Source organism: Pygocentrus nattereri, chromosome 22 (assembly GCF_015220715.1).
Source record: "Pygocentrus nattereri isolate fPygNat1 chromosome 22, fPygNat1.pri, whole genome shotgun sequence".
Classification (NCBI taxonomy): Eukaryota; Metazoa; Chordata; class Actinopteri; order Characiformes; family Serrasalmidae; genus Pygocentrus; species Pygocentrus nattereri.
In genome coordinates this window covers 5,328,523-5,335,337 of record NC_051232.1, presented here as the reverse complement: position 1 = coordinate 5,335,337, position 6,815 = coordinate 5,328,523, and the positions used below count along the sequence as shown (strand labels likewise).

Here is a 6,815-nt window from a genome sequence, read left to right as displayed (position 1 = left end):
GTCTCCCCTTCATATGTGGGTGTTTGTGCAGGGATGCTTGTACAGTTACAGGGGTGACCGATTTGAGAGGAGGAGGTTTAAAAAAAAAAAAGCAGACGGTCCGAAAGGGGAGCCAAGAAGCATTACAGCAGTCTAACTTGGCCATGAGTCGTGGACCTTTTTCGCGGCGGACCGCCTGGTTCTAATCAAAGCCAACTGCCGAGAGCTCTCTCCCTGGGTAACTCGCAGACGTCAAACTCATAGAGAAAGAGAGAGGGAGAGATAGAGAGAGGGAGAGAGAACGAGACTCACTCCAGAGGAAGTATTAAACTCTGAGAAAACTGTGGGAGGACAGAGAGCAGAAAGAAGAGAGAATAAACAGACGACAGTTAACAAGAGAAAGAGAGGGAGAGAGAGGCAGAGAGAAAGAGGGAGAGGGGGGTAAAAACAGGGATGACTCAGTCTCGGAAAGTGTCAGGAGCGCATGGAATCGGAGAGAAAGAGAGCAGTCATATCCCGCCGGCACGAGCGCCCTGCGTCAGCTAAAACCCGCTAATGCGATCAAGATGAGCTCCGGGCTGCAGGCTGCCGCACCACCCGGCACTTTCATTCACTCTTCCCCACTTTCTCTCCCTCTCTGTGGCCTAGCTGAGTCTGGGAAAGCTCGGTGACTGAGGCACCAAGAAGCCTAGAGATCTCAGGAACCAGGAGGTGAATAAGACCTAAAAAGATCTGGATATACGGCAAGATATCAGAGCCTAGAATGCTCAGATGAGGAGAGGAGATACAACACAGAACCTCATTCAAGTCCACCAGTGAAACCTTTATAAATTCAGACCACGATGGTACAACCTGCTTCTACTGTCATGAACAGATTACAAGACAAGTCAAGCGGGACTGTCAGATCTCACAGTTGGCAAGTTTTGAGCACCAAAACTCAGCATCGTTGATTTCCTTGTTGGTGGATCCTTCAGATTCTTGGCACATTCCGCCTTCCTTCCACACAATTGTATACTTTCCTTGCTTGTTATCAAGAAGGCTGGCTTTAAATCTGGAGACCCAGTGGGGCAAAAAGGGGGTCATTCATCTGGATAACACAGCCTGAAGCACAAGGACAGGAGAAAGCCTCCAGTTCTGATCTTTGGAGACACAAACTGTTTCCACACTTACAGCTTACAGGAAGCCAAGCCAATCGATGTCCGTCAGACCTCAATGTTTACTTGAAGCTTTAAACTCTCCAAAAGAGTCGCAGTGAAGACTCAGTACTGTAGGTTTCCCAGTGGATCTGTTGGATTCTTAGACCTTTTTCAATTTGCTTTTTATTCTGTTGTTTGGGTTTTTTTGAAGACATTCACAAGAGCAGCCTCGAGCTGTCCCTCTGGCTGGGGATACAGTTTTAGAGAGCTTGCTGCCCTGGAGACTTGTGACCTCAGCGACCTGGATGACTCTGAGACAGGGCAGTGTCAGGCGAGTGAGATCGCCACTCGGCGGGGACTGGGGGTAACAGGTCGCGACATCGCCACGACTGGACATCACCAGCCAGCAAACAGTGACAACCATTCACAGAGAAAAGAAGGGAAGAGGAAAGGTAGGTACAGATGACTGGTCATTATGCTATGTCTGCTATATGTTTCTAGATCATTCTTGCGATTAATCCTTTATATTGCTGAATCTCTTTCACCCTAAGGGTAAGATCTGATGATAACCAATAACAGCCCATGAATACATATGGCTTTAGCCAGAAGAAACAAAGCATGTGTTTTCCCTTCTGGGCTGGACCACTAGAGCAGATGTTCCTTTTCGAGGGAACTAACCACTAACTTCACATAGCCGTTGGGGTCATCTGTGAGCTAACCACTAACTTCACAGAAAGACTAAATCATCTTTGAGCTGGCCACTAACCACCAATTTCGCAGGGATGTCAGGCTCATCAAAAGCTTCTGCTGTTGCCACAGTGTGTGGCAGAGTTCCTTTCTCATTTATTACCCATTTCCTTTCCATTTTTGGGACTTTCTGAACTTTTGGAGGCTAAATTTGTCAGGGAGATAGCTGGTGTTTGGCAGCTAAGCACTGCAAAGTAGCCCAGAGGAAGGAGAGTGGACTGTACTTTTCGAGGGGGTGGAGGCTTCTCTGCTGAAATGCTTGTCTGATTGTGTGAGGTGAAGTAAGTAAAGTAAACATTTATTTATATAGCACTTTTCTAAGCACAGCTACAAAGTGCTTCACAAACAACAAGTACTAAAAATAGAATGATAAAACAAAACAGATACATATAACTATAAAAACAGTACAGCTATATTCATAAACAACATAAAACTGACACAAAAACATAAAAACAATGCAGCACTATCCAAGAAATAACAAAAGCATCACCTGTGACCAAAAGCTAATGAATAGAGATGCGTTTTGAGTCTTCCTTTAAAAATGTCCTTTGATTCAGCTAGTCTAACATCCAAAGGCAGAGCATTCCACAACTTGGGGGCACACACAGAAAAAGCACAATCTCCCTTTCGTTTCCGTTTTGTCCTAGGGACCACTAAGAGCCCCTGACTAGATGACCTTAGTGATCTGGTACTAGGATACGGTGATAATAATTCTGAAATATATTTTGGCACATCGCCGTGCACCGCCTGGTATGTTAAAACCAAAATTTTGAACTGAATTCTAAAAACAACAGGCAACCAATGCAGAGATGCCAGTACAGGGGTAATATGCTCCCTTCTTTTAGTCCCGGTAAGTACCCGGGCAGCTGCATTCTGAACCAGCTGCAGCCGTGCCATTGCCCCTTGACTAAGACATGTAAATAGTGCATTGCAATAATCAAGTCGTGATGATACAAAAGCATGAATGATCTTCTCTGTGTCCTGGAAGGAGAGCATTTTCTTGATTTTGGCAATATTTCTCAGTTGAAAATAACAGGCCTGCACCAGCTTTGTTATATGCATTGAGAAATTAAGATCTGAGTCAAAGATGACTCCGAGGTTTCTGGGATAAGGGTTTATCTGTGAAGCCAATAACCCAAGTTCCTTCTTTAGGTTATCAGCAACCTTTTGAGAACCCAGAACCAATACTTCTGTTTTCCCGTCATTTAATTTGAGGAAATTACAGCTCAGCCAATCCTTAATTGCTTTAATACAATCAGTGAGACTCTCTAATCTCCTGAAGTCGTTCCTTTTAACAGAGAGATAAAGCTGTGTATCGTCTGCGTAAAAATGATAAGAGATATTAAAACGACGAATCAGGTCACCTAAGGGGAGCATATATAAGTTAAAAAGTATAGGACCAAGGATTGAATCTTGTGGAACTCCACACGTTAGATCAGCACATAAAGATAACTTTCTTCCAGTAGATACCCTAAAGGTTCTATTTGTCAAATACGAAATGAACCAATCTAATGCAGTTCCAGATATTCCAACCCACTGATGCAACCTCTCTATTAAAATATTATGATCAACTGTATCGAAGGCTGCACTTATATCCAATAAAACTAAAACAGAGACTTCCCCAGCATCTGCATTCATCAAGAGGTCATTTAAAATTCTCAAAAGCGCTGTTTCAGTGCTATGTTTCTGCCTGAAACCTGACTGAAATTTCTCAAAAATACTGTTTTCTTCTAAAAAGAACAGCAGCTGTTTTGCGACCACTTTCTCAAGAATTTTTGAGATAAAAGGTAACTTTGAGATTGGCCTGTAATTTACACAATCCATCAAGACCAGGTTTCTTGAGAATCGGCTCCACGATCGCCAATTTAAAACAATCTGGCACACAGCCCGTATTAAGTGACAAATTCACTATTTCTTGAAGATAAATGCCCACAGAATCGAGAATGCTCTTAACAAATTTAGCTGGGAGAATGTCACCAGGAGAAGTTGAAGGATGTAAACAATTCACAACTTCTTTTAATTCCTCAAGGGAAATGGGAGAAAACTGAGTGAAAATTTCAACTCCTTCATTTTGAGGAGCCACATCACCATTTAAACGAGAAGAAATTGCTATATTATGTTTCAGAGCCTTGATTTTATCCAAGAAAAATCTTAAAAACTGTTCAGCATCAATCTCAGAACTAGGCGTAATCACAGCCACCCCGTTAACCAGGTTGTCTATCCTAGAGAACAAGAACCTTGGATTACGTGAACTGTTTAGCCCTGGTGCATCCACACTATGACGTGACGCCTGAAAAAGTGGATGGAAGTCAGTGAATGAAAGTAAGTGGTTGGTATAGTGTAGTAAGTAACACCTCTGCCTTCTATGCTGTAGACTGGGGACAAACACCCCAAACAAACACCCTACACTATACCAATAAGTGTCCTTGGGCAAGACTCCTAACACCACCGTCGGCTACCTTTGTAGAATGATCTTGATAAGAGCGTCAGCCAAATGCTGTAAAGGTAAAGTCATGATTCATGCTCTTGTGTGACTTTTTTAATAGGGGCACATTGAGAAAGTTTACAGTTGGCAAATATACCGTTCCCAATGATTATAATTAATTAAATAACTGTAATTAAATAGAAGTAGCATTCACTGTATTGTAAATATGTCCACTGTCCAGTACACTATTTTCCCAGGGAGGCTGTAATAAGCATGTGATTCTCCTTACATGCCATCTCTTAAATGCACCAATAGTCTAGATTTTCTGTAGTCTTGGGCTTGATCCTTCTCCAAAGTGACAGGTGGTCTCATAGGTGGGGGGACCAACACAAAAGCCTTTATATAGCAATTCAAATGTAAAACTAGATGAAAAAGTGCCTTTGCAGCTTTTCTGCCATTGTTTGTCACTGAAGTACATTGAAAAACGTGTTTCTGATCTGCATATTTAGATAAAAAGCTTCAAAGATACTTTGATGATGATAAAAGTTTCAAGAGGAAGATTAAATGATTTTAATTTAACAGTAAAAAAGAAATGAATATTACATATTTATAAATGGGTTTCTGGGCATTTGTAGTCGATAGTTTTATATGACAACTAAAAAGGGGCAAATAACAGAACTTTGCAATCATAATCTATATGAACTATAATCCACGACTATAATTAATGATGTTAAATACCAAGCTTTATTAATAATGGTCAATGATTATAACATAGTAAATGTGTTAAAAGCCGTTTATAAAGGCAGAGCACATCAGGGCTTCATTTCTGGATTTATGCCACATTTAATGCTCATAAAAAAACATTTAGTGCAAAATGATGACCTTCGTAAACAGTCACGACACTAATGCATCAGTAGCCAATCAGATTCATGTTGCTCGTGATATGCAAGGCTCAAACTTTTCAATTGCTCAAAAAAGAAAATAGCCAAGGTAAATATTGACACACTAGATAATACTGGTGCACAGTTCTCAAGTTTTTGGAGTATGCAACCCCACAATTCCCACCATATAACAATATCTTATTGTTAGTAATAGCAGGTAGCAGGTGTTGGCTTTTAAGCTAGCTAATGCACACTTGACCACCTCATTTTATGGAAAACTTAGTAACACTTTCTATGAATATCACATTCATAACCATCTACAAACATCAATAAATTCATGTTATAATGCATTCATAGGCAATCATTAACATGTCTATAAATATTTATAAAAATACATTACATGTTGTAGCTATGCTTACTATGCATTATGAATTGTTAACATAATTCATTATAAGTACTGTTCATAACAGATTATAAGAGCTCATAAGCTGTATTAGTCCGCTCTAAGTAAAGTGAAGTGTACTGGACTAATGCCGCCTACAGGGTTTAGACTGAGGCTTCAAGTTGAAGAATTTACTGAAGGATTTACTGAAACACTAAAACACAATAAAGCTCATTACAGGCTTCAGATGCCAGAGTTTAAACTAGAGTTGCCGTCAGTGTTTCACCCAATGTGGGAATGTGCACCACCATTAGCCTGGCACTAACTTAACACTGCATATTATACTGTTTGGAGCATCTGAATATTCAGGACCCAAAAAGTTGCAGCCCTAACAGCAACAACGGTGACAAATAAAATATTGGAAGTCTGTCTTTCCTTTATGCTCTCCAAGCTGGGACTTCTTTAGCACCGACAGTGTAACATGTTATTAACACTACTTATAATGCATTATATTAACAATTCATAATGTATAATAAACATGGCTATAAAGTGTAATTTATTTTTTATAAATATGTATAACCATGTTTATAATGCCTTATGATTGCATTATAACATGTTAATAAAGGTGTTTATAGATGCTTACAAATGTAACATTCATAGAAAGTGTTACTGAAAAAATGTAATCTATATGACCCTTTTGTGACAGTCACCCTGAGATACCCTGTATTTATGTCGCATAGCTTCAAAAAGTGGATGATGGGTCATAAAGCAGTATGAATCTTGGTGTGAGTTGGTAGCATTCGTTTAACAATACTGTTTAAGGACCCCTCATCCAAATGTGCACTTTGAATTGTACATGTTACATGCAAAGGACATAAATCTAGTTTTGGACCAGGTTAAACCCAGATAGGCCATTTGTCTAGCTTTCCTTCATGATCTGCAATGCCACTGCCTCCCATTCATTTATTTCGCATCCCATTCATCTCATCCAATCCCATTCATTTAAGGTGTTGGGTACTGTTTGTGGGCTTGTCCACACTGTTTGTTTCTGAACTGAATAATGACCCTCCATTCAGCCTTGCCTAGTTTTTTAAGAGCAGCATCCGTGTCTAACTGGGTCAAAGCTTGAATACGATAAATGCAGAATGCTGCTGCGGTTGGTTTTGAATAGCTGTTGATGACCACTTGATGATAATGGTGATGATTAACTGTCTGCCAATGTTTCGCACATGACGTTAGGCATCTGACATCTGTTAAATCTGTTA

The 6,815-nt window shown here is 40.3% G+C and overlaps 1 protein-coding gene across 1 annotated transcript in view; it reads left to right on the top strand.

The window, feature by feature from the left end:
- Positions 1–208: 208 nt before the first annotated feature.
- Positions 209–6,815, top strand: part of dlc1 (DLC1 Rho GTPase activating protein) — a 178,613-nt gene continuing 172,006 nt past the window's right edge. The window contains exon 1 of the mRNA XM_017720802.2: positions 209–1,567. The gene's annotated coding sequence lies outside the window, so the exon portion shown is untranslated. The remainder of the gene's footprint in view (positions 1,568–6,815) is intronic.